We start from the raw sequence: 13086 nt of genomic DNA, 5'->3' as shown, positions 1-13086 counted from the left end.
AAGTCTGACATGATTTTGCTAAGAAAATAAGGGATCTTAGGAATTTCGCTCTAGACCCTTTGGAAGGGTCAGGAGCGAATTTCCTATTTTGAGCTTGTTTTGGCTACTCCATTACCTCAGTCCAATATTCAAAGGCAAGAACACATCAAAGTCCACCTAACCATGCCATAAAACTCAAGAATTTGACCATCTCCAAGAAGAAAATATGAGTTTCCAAGAATTTCGCTCTGGACCCTTTGGAAGGGTCAGGAGCGAAAATCTTGTTTTGAGCTAAAATCATCATTCTTTCAACTTGAAACTTCATTGCAAGGTAAAATCTCATCTCCCTTTGCCCTAGGAACAAGGTTTTAAGACTGACAAAGGTCAAAAGGTATGCTTGTAAGAAATTTCGCTCTGGACCCTTTGGAAGGGTCAAGAGCGAAATTTCCTTTCTTGGCTAAAATCCTTCATTTTCCTAGCTACCAAACACTCTCAAAGGCAAGGTCATGTTCATTCTCCTTCTCATCATGCCTTGGACATCAAATTTTAGCCAAATAAGGGAGGAAATGCATCTTAGAGAGATTTTTGCTCTGGACCCTTTGGAAGGGTCAGGAGCGAAAATCAAGATTTGGGCTAGATTCTTCATTTCTCCAATTCAAAACAACCTCAAGAGGCAAAGAGATGTTATCTCACTTCCATTCATGCCATAAAAAATCAAGGACTAAACCTCCTTCAATGGAAAAATATGTGTTTTTTAGGAATTTTGCTCTGGGCCCTTTGGAAGGGTCAAGAGCGAAATTCATCTTTTGGTCCAAAATCCTTTACATTTCAATGTTTTCAAACATTTCCAAAGGCCACAAGATGTCCATCCTTCCCTTCAAGATGCCCTGCAAATCAAAATTTAGTCAAACTAGGGAGGAAATGAGCTTTAAGAGGATTTTCACTCTGGACCCTTTGGAAGGGTTAGGAGCGAAAATCTCATGCTAGGCTTGATCACTCACTTTTCCAACTTCAAACCACATCACGAAGCAAACTTAGATCATTTTCCACCCAAGGGCAAGGTTTCAAGCTCAAACAAGGTAGCAAATGAAGTTTATGATGAATTTCACTCTGGACCCTTTGGAAGGGTCAAGAGCGAAATTCTCCTTTAGGCCAACATCATGCCCTTCAAAATCAACCAATTCCATCTCAAGGCAAGAACATAACAATTCATCCTCAAACATGCCCTAGAAACCAACACTTAGCCAAAATTGGGAAGGAAAAGTAGGCTACAAAGATTTTCGCTCTAGACCCTCAAACATGCCCTAGAAACCAACACTTAGCCAAAATTGGGAAGGAAAAGTAGGCTACAAAGATTTTCGCTCTAGACCCTTTGGAAGGGTCAGGAGCGAAAATCAAGATTTGAGCTTGACTCTTGACCTTTTCAACTCCAATTCTCTTTGAGAGGCAAACATAGATCCTTCTTCACGCTTCTCCATCTTGGTCCTGACTCTTGCTAAAGGAAAAATGAGTGTTTTCAAGAATTTCGCTCTGGACCCTTTGGAAGGGTCAGGAGCAAAATTCATCTTCTTGACTAAAATCCTTCGTCTTTCAATCTTGACAAGGCTAGAACATTCAAAAATACCTTCAATCATGCCTTAGGAACTAGAAATTTAGCCTTGACAAGTGATAAATTGAGGTGTACAAGGATTTTTGCTCTGGACCCTTTGGAAGGGTCAGGAGCGAAATCCCTATTCTTGGCTAGTTTCTCACCTTGGTTCATCTCATTTTCCTCCAAATTTGATCAAATCAACTTCCTTGTTTCACAAGCAAGACAATTCCTCATCCAACTTGGTCTAAGCAAGGTCCAACTAGGTTTTCAGGGCCAAAGGAAGGCAAGAAAGAAAGATTTCGCTCTGGATCCTTTGGAAGGGTCAGGAGCGAAAATCTCCTCCCAGGCTGGCTTTCATCATTTCAAAGTCTAAAAACTCTTCTTTAAGGCAAAGAATGTATCAACTTCCCAATTACGCCTCAAAAGTTAACAACCTTGATCATATCCTTTCAAAACTCCTTCAATCATCATCAAGTGCATTTGTTCATCAGTTTCTGAAATCACTACTTCCATCTCTCCCTAACCATCGACTCTCCTCAATCGACTATGACTGGGAGGAAAACCAGATTCTAACAAGAAAACCACCAATCCAGACCTACCCTGTCTTGAGACCTATCCAAAATTTTCCTCAATCTAGCCATCTTCATTCTCCTGAAAGGAAAAGCTTCATTAAGGCAAACTTAAGGTTTCAGGCAAACAACTAACGACCTCCCAAAACTAGGCTAGACTCAGCTTGAAAGAAACCCTAATACGAGCTTTCAGAGATAAACCCTAATCTAGCCAGCCCAGGCGACCACTCACTCACTCCAAACCTAGCAAGCAGAGAGAAAACCTAACTAAGGGAAAGCAAAAACCTAAGAAAAAGAGGGGGTCCCCATTCTGATGGGGCGATGTGTGAAATGGTCACAACACCTAGGCATGGTTTAGCATAAATTTGAAAGGAATATGTAAATTTTAGGATTTTCACTCTGGACCCTTTGGAAGGGTGAGGAGCGAAAATCACTTTTTGGCTCAATTCCTTTAAGTTTGATAATCATTGCTAAGTCAAAGTCATTCCTGAGGACCTCTCCCATCAAAACTCGCCCTAGTCAGCACTTGGCTTGGCACAAAATTGGGAAAAAAGGTGATTTAGAGAAAACTCGCTCTGGACCCTTTGGAAGGGTCAGGAGCGAATTTCTTAATTTAGGCTTATTCCTCCATCATTTCAAGTTGCATTCACCTCAAAAGGCTAGAAAACACTTCTCCTCTCACGTCCAACCCAAGTTTGACTTGATTTTGCAAGGGAAAATAGGTGTTTGAAAAATTTTCGCCTTGGACCCTTTGGAAGGGTCAGGAGCGAAAATCTCATTCTTGACCAAAAATCATCATTCTTTCAACTTGAAACTAAATCTCATCTCTCTTCGCCCTAGGAACAAGGTTTTAAGCCTAAGAAAGGTCAAAAAGTAGGCATGTAAGGAATTTCACCCTGGACCCTTTGGAAGGGTCAGGAGCGAAAATTCCTTTCTTGGCTAAAACCCTCATTCCTCAATGCTATCAAACACTCTCAAAGGCAAGATCATGTCCATTTTCCCTTTCAACATGCTTTGGACATCACAATTTGGTCAAATAGGGAAGGAAATGAGGTCTAGGAGGATTTTCGCTCTGGACCCTTTGGAAGGGTTAGGAGCGAAAATCTCATTCTTGGCTTGATTCTCCATTTCTTCAACTCCAATCCACTCTAGAAGACAACTAGACATCATTCTTCACCCAAGGGATAAGGTCTTAAGCCAAAACAAGGTCAAAAGAATAGGCTTGCAAGGAATTTCGCTCTGGACTCTTTGGAAGGGTCAGGAGCGAAATTCACCTTCTTGGCTAGAATTCTTCATTTTTTCAAAGCTCTCACACATTTCCAAAGTCCAAACACGTCCATCCTTCCTTTCAAGATGCTCTGCAAATCAAAATTTGGTCAAACTAGGGAGGAAATGAGCTTTAGGAAGATTTTTGCTCTGGACCCTTTGGAAGGGTTAGGAGCGAAAATCTCATTCTAGGCTTGATCACTCACTTTTCCAACTTCAAACCATCTCAAGAAGCAAACTTAGATCATTTTCCACCTAAGGGACAAGGTTTCAAGCTCAAACAAGGTGGCAAATGAAGTTTATGATGAATTTTGCCCTGGACCCTTTGGAAGGGTCAGGAGCGAAATCCATCTTCTTGACTAAAATCCTTCATCTTTCAATCTTGACAAGGCTAGAACATTCAAAAATACCTTCAAACATGCCTTAGGAACTAGAAATTTGGCCTTGATAAGTGAGAATTTGAGGTCTTCAAGGATTTTTGCTCTGGACCCTTTGGAAGGGTCAGGAGCAAAATCCCTATTCTTGGTCAAGATCCTGACTTCATTTTCACATTTCTTCATTCAAACAAGCGCTTTTACCTTCATTCAAGCCTGGGAATGCATTAGTTCTAGGTTTTGGTCAAAGTAGAATGTCTTGTGGAGAATTTTGCTCCTAACCCTTTGTTTGGAAGGGTTAGGAGCGAAATATGACATTTTGGACTCTCCGTCAGGATCATTTTATGGAATATAACATTTAAGTATAAGAAAGACATTTCCTTATACTTTAAGTTATATTCCATATATACTTCCAGGATGTTTGAGAGTGGTTTCGGACCTCCAGGAGTTATCTTGCAAAATCTAGTTTTTGGAGGATTCTTCAGTTTTCCAGACTTAGTCAAATTTCAGGATCAGGACATTCCAGACTTAGCCAAATTTCAGGGCATTTAAAGATCAGGATGACATTCCAGACTTCATCACTCACCAACTTGACCTAGCTCGGACCTTCAAGAATGATACCCACTCACAAAGCAAGACACAATTAGCAACAAGAGCAAAACGAGGCCCTAAGGAAGACTCTCAAAGAAACCCTAACCTGGAGCACCTGCTTACTCCCCTGGCTCAAGCAAAGCCTACCATCCTATTGATCCCCTGGCGAGACTCAAAATGCAAAGGCTAATAGAAAAACCCTAAACACCTAGAAAGCAAACCCTAGAAAGCAAAAAAGTAGGGGTCCCCATTTGCAATGGGGCAATGTGTGAATACGTCACAACAAACCTCCATGTCACCAACTAGGAGACTCATACAACCCTGTCCTGTAGAATCCACTGTTTCTTCCTTTCTACCATCTGTAACATCAACTGGGTGAAGATCAACTGAAATAGACGCGGTCCCAATACTGCTGGTCCACATTTCACCTGTTACTTTTCCCTCTGGATTTTCATGGGTGCATGTAACATCAGCCCCAAAGGAATCATGAAGGGACTCATCATCACCCACTTCAAATTTTACCCTATTTTTTCGCTCTTGCTCCTCTTCACTCTTGGAGTCATCATGAAGTGTCTTGTGCTCAACATCTTTCTCCATGTAAGTCTGATTTTTGCTCGCCATAGTTTCAGCTATATGCTGGTCACAAGTTGCTCGAAATTCATTACAGAGGTTTCTAGATACTTCCCCTGTAAAGTCCTCTTGTTTCTCCTTCCCCTTAAAAATAGATGTCATGTACCAAGAAATTCTATCAAGTTTTGCAGGGTGTGAAATCAATTCATCCAGCTTCTTCCGGTTTTGTCTTAACTTTTCCAATGAGGAATACACTTGCTTCATATTTTGGTCCCACTGATTTTGGGTACTTGAAAGAACCATGATTAACTAGCTGAATCAATCTACCCAACAGGTTGGTAGGAAACCGCTCTGATACCACTGTAATATCCCTTGCCAAATCTGATTGAAAATTTCTGATTTAGATGCTCGAGGAATATTGTCAAACACTTGTCATCAAACTTTTGTACTTGCTAATTGTGGTTTCTTTTTGATATTTTGATTTAAGAGATGATAATATAAATTCATTGAACTCAAAAGGACATATATCAAAGTCTGAAACTAAATGATAATGCAATGTAACACCTACCACTAACCTTTAAATGACAATGTGACTGAAATCGTATGAAATATGCATCTACAGCTGTTAGACATTTCTACAAACATTTGGCATGCATTCTGAGAGACCAAAATTCACTTACAGCAGATTGCCATTAACACAAACACTTGTCATACATACATGTAATTCCCACTTGCCAATTAGTGGTACTAACAGAAATAAATGTAGCCTCCAACAATCTGAAATCGCTCTTCAAACCCCTTTGAATTTATGTAGATTAACTCTTCTAAAATGCATTAGTACTGTAGCGTTTACTATTCATGGGTACTGTAGCAATTTACTATTCACGGGCATTGTAGCAGCAAATAAATCTCTGAATATAATCCTTTTCAATCTGCAAACAAACTCTGAAATAAACCCTCCAATCAGCTCAATATTGACTCCTGAATGAAGCCAACTCTCACAAGCATAATCAGATGATATCGCACACCCTCTATATGCTGTTACAATGAAGAAGCCAAGCTCTCCAATGCCAACGAGCCTTGAATCCTGCAGAAACCCTTGGTACTCTACAATTCAATGCTCTAGAGAAACTTCAATCAAAAACTCCAATCACATAATAAAGTTTGATTCCTTTTGTACACTTATATTTCCTCAAGAAGTTCGAACTTCTTCAAAAAGCTCTTAATTAACATTAAAATGTTATAATATTTCATTGGCATCAATAATGTAATTAAACCTTGGGTTATGTGCTCATAGATTATTAATAAACTTGGCCCCCTTCTCATGATAAATTGACCCTCATTTAAGTGCTTTATAATATAAAGTCATTTTATAACTTAATAATATAATCTCCAAATAATTAATGTTAAATTGAACCAATTAAACATTAATATCTCCATGAATACTCTGTATTTTCGAATGTCATCTGAACTAGGAGCTAACATGAGGAGACTGAATATGATAATACCCCCTTTACTAAAAAAAGCAGGGGTCCATCTCTAACATCCCAAAACTTACCAAAAATAGTAAGTAGAGCAAATGATGTCCGAATGATGCCAAACGAAGACCAAACTAAAGCACTCTGAACATTGGAGATGATAGCAATCCTCATAGCTCTGACTACTGAAGAAGTTGCATCCCTCAAAGGACCCTCTATCCAACCTTATTAGCCTACGAGGGTCAAGATAATAGGCTAATCTCATTGTGAGTCTGATACTCACAAAAATGGAGACATTACATACCTCAAGAAGCAAATCAATGATTTCAGTTTTCGAAGTATCGGTTTGGACTGCTAATCGGTAGATCTGCAATGGCCATACATCTAGTGATTTTGAAATCTAACTGGCAGTTTTGGAGTCACATAAAGAAGTTGAACGGTCACCCATTGGGAACCCTTGAAAAGTCCAGAATCTTTGGAAGATAAAGGGAAGTTCAAAGGAGGAAGCACTAACTTTTCAAAGTCGTAGGATTAATAAAATTCTTGGAGCTTTCTACTTCATATTATTTCGTAAGCAATAAATGTAAATGAAGCATGAACCTTTTGCCCACACTAGGTTTCTCCAAGGTGACTATTAGTGTCTTTTTATGGTGTCTTTTTATGTGAATTCCTCTGTGTTATTGTTCATATTGATTGCTATTTCCATTTCTATACATTGAAGTGTACAAGCAAATATATGTTGCACATGGTGGTAATAGGACAGTTTCAGCAAAGCTACGTGTATTTCACTCTGTTAGCAAATTCAATCGGATCCTTTCTCAAACCCAGATAGGTTTGAAGCATGTAAAGATCCCTATCTTCAAAACAGGGTTTGGCTAGGGTTCTGCTCTGTGCTTATACATTAAGATCGAATACATTCAGACATACAAAGGTCAAACCAAAGGGCCCAAGCTAGAAATCTGGGTGAACCCAAAGCAAATAATTTGAAAATTGAAAATTAAATTAAGAAATTAATCAAATATGCTTTGCAAAATATTTATTGTGTGTGTGAGAGAGATATGAACGAGCAACATAGATATTCACATGTTTTGATGATCTTATAAATTAATTTCTTATTTTCAAAAATAAAAAATAATAAAAATTACAGATTAATATTTCTCAGATTAATCACAGCTTTAATTTCCAACACTTATCGGCTGTCAGATTTGTTCTGATTTTTTTCGTCACCGAATTCTAATGCAGACACAAGCCTTATGAGACAGGTTTAAACATAAATCATCAATTGTTGGCATCGTGTTGAATGGATAGATCATCAATTGTTGGCATTCGCTTGCTAAATCATCAATTGTTGGCATTTGCTTGCTAAATCCTAGGCAAGGATGTTATGCACAGTTTAAAATTTGGTGTGAGCTAAGCTTGGACTACATTCCTAAGATTTCTAATCATATGTTAAACTCCAATTTGCCTGAAAATTATTGCTCTGCAACCTTACCACAAGTCTGCTAGAGTTATGAGTTGCCTTATTTTGATAAGGAATTTAAAAATTAAGTAATATGTAACGTTACCACGTAACAATTAACACCACAACATTAATACATCTCTGCCAGAGTTTTGGGAAGTCTTATATCAATAAGGCAATTTGAACTTGGCTCACAACTGCGCATTACATTTTACAACAAAACCCCTTGAAGATAATTCAAGATTAGAGTTAGCTAAAAAGGGTAATCAAGCATTTTAACTTTTAAGTCTTATTCTATCCAAAATTTAGTCATTTTAGTCCTATTCTATCCAAAATTCTGCTCAAAACTAAAAGAAATTAAAGAAAATAATAGACCCTAACCCTTACTTTGCCCAAAAACACAGTTGCCGTACAAAACCATAGCCATCCCGAATACCTAACAAAAAAAGAAAATTAACGCATCCACGCCAATTTAGTGAAAAAAAATGCCCAAGACTGATGAAAAAAAATGAGATAAGGGATCTAACAGAACCGTAAATATTTTATTACTGTTTACCAGAACGCAACATGGTAAACTGGCAAACAACATTTTGTTTAAGCAAAATTACTAACCTGATTCCACTGAAGGCACTTTGCAAAGAAGAATGAGCACTGCAAAAAAGCTGGAAGCATTTTCTGTTTAGTAGAAGATGGAAATGTTTTCTTTCCACAGACTAAACGGAAAAATGCACGAATGCACACAACCAACATAAATGTTTTTCAAAACCTAATAATTAATGACAATTTGTCCAGCATTCAATAAACCATTTATTTCCTATGTCCTCACATGAACAGTGACGTCAACTTTCCATAAAGCCAAAGTTATTTTTATATTTTTTTAATTAAAAATTTAATAAAACTGCCAGCAAAATTTTCACAGCCAGTTATATTTTATGAAAAAATCTAAAAAATAATGGCATTTAAAAAAACACACTTCAAACTTTAGAGCTTAATAATGTTTTTTCCATTTTGTAAAAAGAAAAACATGTCAAGTGTGACATGAAAACATTAGTTCCCTTTAAGGTGGGGACTAATAACAAGATTGCTAGAGACTTTTGTACTTCCTTCTATCAAAGAAGAAAAGATTTTGTGCATTGCTTCAAAAATATTGTACTTCCTTGCTATGGGAATGATAAGATTTCTATAGCATTCTTAGATTTTTTTTAATTTTTTTATCTATGTTTTTTTCAATGGGACTTTTAGCTATCAATTTTCTTATGCGCATTTAATTTCTAATGTGCTAGGCACGATTATTGCAATGCAATAAATGCAATTGAAAGATTGAAAATTTTGGTATTTTGGTTTTAAAAAATAAAAATAAATCAATTTTGCAATGACTATTACCATTATGAGCCAATAGAAGAGCAGATAACTAATATTCTAAAAATGATAAAAATATGTATGAAATTTGAAACATTAGCAAAGCAAACATAGTTTTAAAATTCTCCAAGATGATTGGCCTTCAAAACATGTAAAGTATCGATTGGATGCATAAGTATCCTCCTATCCAGAGAGCTAATAAACCTATATTACTTCTATAAATAAAAAAATTAAGCATTAAAATTATTTACATATAAAATCTCTCCTTGAAATAACTTCATTAACATTTTCCACTCAAATAGACAAAGTGGCCTACAGGAGAGGACCCAATGGAATCCAAGAACACTGAGAGGGGGAGTGAATCAGTTTTCTACCGGTATGATCAATTTTAACCTTATTAAAATATGCATACACCAACCGAGAAAAACAGTTTCCACCAACTGTAAATTCATTGTTAATACTATCCTATACTATCAATATTGCTAGTTGTTGTATATAACCAAAATGTAGCATATTCTATCAGCCTACCATACTACAAATTTTTTATATATTACATTAGAGTCTTTCATTATTCCAAGAATAAACAGTAACATCAAAATATTAAATGTGAAGTGAAATATAGTAAAACTTAGCTAGCAACTTTGTAATTGTTTGCTTTCAAAAAATGTGTCCCAATCCCTCCATCTAAATGGAGGAGAAACAACTTTTTTTTTGCATTAGATATACCTACCTCAATGATAAAATCATCTCTAGGGTTGATATAGTGAAGGAATCAAATTAAAAAAGACACACCTAATTAAGGTAATGTTTATTATATTACATATAGAACCTTGGACCAACGTCTTGCTTATGCTCAGCTACTTTTTTATTTTAAATCCTTTGAAACTTCACCCATCCTTTCTAGCATGGTGTGCTCTTGAATTGGTTGTAGGACCAAGTGTGTCCATACCTCACCTCATATCTATTGACTATTACTATTCCTTGTCCTAACAACTCCATAAACTCGACCCATGATATTTCCATGGTCACTATAACTTGCATGACAATATTAACAAGAGTAGGCCTTCTTGAAGACTCAGTAAGTGTCTCGTGTCCCCATTAAACCTTTCTTCATTTCTTGCTTTCCAAATCTTCTATAAATTTTTAGTTGAGAAACAACACTGAAATAGATTATGCCCTTTATTTAAATTAATAACAAAACCAATAATAATTTCTTTAAAAATATTTATTTTTTATTTGTAATTCATCCATAAAGGGCAATGGGTTCAACTAGTAGTGGTAAAAGAGGGTTGTGAACATAATTATTTAATATGTTTTTCCCCATTTGTGAATGTCTATAATAAGATATTTAATGGCTTAGGAAGTGCACAAATAAGTGACCTTTGGGTTTCTCGAAGTGGGTGATAGGAAGAGGCAATTGGTGTCTCTTCATATTTTGTCATTTGTAATGTTTATCTTGCAAGAATGGGAGCCCATGTTGGAGGGAAAGTATTGGATCCAAAACTAGTACCTTTTGAAGCTTCATGGAGGCATTCCAAGAATTGTGGTCGTGAGAAATGAAGAGGCTTCTATAGTTTTGGAGCTCTTTCCATCCTATAAATTTAATTTTTTGTATGTAGAGTTTGTGTAGAACAAGTGAATGTAGATTTATTTTGCAAGAAAAATGATAGGTGGGATGCATAAGGAGGTTTTTCACATGTACCTACATTGGAGGAAAAGAGGAGACTAAAAATGATTGTATTGTAAGCACATTTATTGTTGATAATGCATACTTGACCTCTCTTCTTGGTGAAATTTTCCCTGCAAGGGTTTCTCTACATAAATATCTTGTTATTTGATATTCTTATGTTGCTGATTTATGCCTTATTTCTTCTATCTTGTGATAATATTAATAATTATTTATTTTTATTATAATTTTAATTAAGATATGTTTACTAAGAATAAGATACATGCCAGTTATGGCACCATTAATAAGAAGGATCTAATCATGGTTTTCCACATTAAGGAAACTTAATATTTAGATTTGTATATGAGTTTTAGATTTTTATGTTGTAGTTATTCAAGCCTTTCATCTCATCCTTTGATTATTTTATTGGATAGTGGTTGATCTTCACAATCTTTTGTATTGAACCTATTTGTTTTCCAACAAATAGGAGGAGCCCTTGAGGTTTGAGACATACGAGGGACACATGAATAACTATTCTTCAACAAGAGCTTTCCCTTTCCATACAAGTTAGGATTAGGGCATAGGAAGAATTGGAAGTTGGAAGTCTTGAAGTTTTGACCTAGACAAGATGGGCGCCTTTCCCTTCCTATGTCAATGTGATACCAATCCCTAGAGGGAGACCACTCTTATTAATGTTGTGATCATTGTGATATGAAACTATAGAACTCTTCCTTTTATTATGCTATTATTTTGTGTAATTAGAATTTGATATGGTATCAAGTTATACCTTTTTGCTATGCTTACTCATGATTGATTATAGTTGATTTTATGAATGACACTAATTATTATTTTCATGAGTGACTTATGATGGTATATACTATTTGATTATTATTATGGTTTGTTGTGTTTACATGAGCAATTATTATGGTCACATGTTGATAGATATGAGTGTATGGCTTATGTCAAGAATAATATTTTAATGAAGTTTAGTTATGGATCATAGTGCATGGCAATGCTAGATGTATACAAATAAGTAATTATCATCCATATTACTTGATTGTTCTAATTATATGAGTTAGTATGTTAGGCTAACATTATCTTGAGTTTGCAGGTATTGTTGTGACCAACGAGACAATAGGTTAATGGGATGACCTAATGTGTTAAACTAGTGAGCTAATCCAACCTAACTGGAAAGGATAAATCCTTAGTTCAATGTTAATTGTTTTAATTTGTATTTGTCATGTAAAGTGAGTTGTAGATCCTTGTGTCGTGACATGAATTTTATGTGCAATTTTGTGTTAAGCAACAATAGATAAGTCAAGTTCCCAATGTGCCAATTTAAGTGTCATTTTAAAGTTTCATGTTTCCCAATGTTGAAATGGGTTTAATGAAATATTTTCATCATTTCATGCATAAATTTAAGTCCCAAGCCCTAGAACTATGTGTTCACAGTCTTTTGGAAACCTTAAACCTAGTTTTATGTGAGATAAAACCCCTTTTCTAGCCTCTTTTTCATGACTAGCGAATTTTGTGGCGTGGTCGAAGATTAGTTGAGGAAGAATGGGAGTTGTGGGATACATGGGAGATCTTGAGGGTATCATGTAGTTGGTGTATGTTAGTGGAGGGCTACTCACACATGTGTGAGAAAGAAGGAAGAGTGGGTATTACAAGAGTATCAGAGCCAAGGTTTCAACACTAGGAAATTTGGGTTTATGGTGAGCTAGGACTAATTAGAACTTAATTTGAATGATCTAAAGATGGCACGAGGATCAAGGAGAACACATCCCCATAAGAGTGCTATAGGATGAGCATCATGATATGAAGAACAACTAGAATTTCACTGACTTGAAGGACCTCAAGGAGATGGGCAACCGAAGTTAGGCCTAGAAATAATTCAAGCTCTACAAAACTTAATTAGAGTTATACAGAATATGTTTCCACTTGGAGGTGAAATGCTACAAGGACATAAATCTATGGTTGAGTAGCATAATCTTGAGAGATGTGAGTGCATTAGGAGCCCTCCTCGGGTTGAAGAGCTATGAGTGGAAGAGATAGAGGATGAGTCATTATACATTCTGACACCACCACATTGTAGGCCACTACGATCAAAGGTGAAGGTTGTGTAGAGGGTACCACAAGACATAGGAGATCATATTCGAAAGTTGCTTAGACTTCAGCCTCCCA

General features: G+C 36.3%; 1 long non-coding RNA gene across 5 annotated transcripts in view; it reads right to left on the bottom strand.

Moving 5' to 3' along the window:
• The window catches only part of LOC131028746 (uncharacterized), a 55988-nt gene extending 47334 nt beyond the window's left edge, over window positions 1-8654 (bottom strand). For 2 of the 5 annotated variants that reach the window (XR_009102647.2, XR_009102650.2), the window contains exons 1-2: window positions 8490-8653; window positions 8265-8313 (exon numbers count right to left, since the gene is read on the bottom strand). This is a non-coding gene — a long non-coding RNA (uncharacterized LOC131028746). Of the gene's footprint in view, window positions 1-8264; window positions 8314-8489 lie in introns of all 5 variants that reach the window. The other 3 variants (XR_009102651.2, XR_009102648.2, XR_009102649.2) reach the window with 2 other exon arrangements.
• Between the last annotated feature and the right edge of the window lie 4432 nt (window positions 8655-13086).

This window comes from Cryptomeria japonica, chromosome 7, assembly GCF_030272615.1.
Source record: "Cryptomeria japonica chromosome 7, Sugi_1.0, whole genome shotgun sequence".
NCBI lineage: Eukaryota > Viridiplantae > Streptophyta > Pinopsida > Cupressales > Cupressaceae > Cryptomeria > Cryptomeria japonica.
Note: the sequence above shows the minus strand (reverse complement) of the source record. Positions and strands in the feature narration are given on the sequence as shown.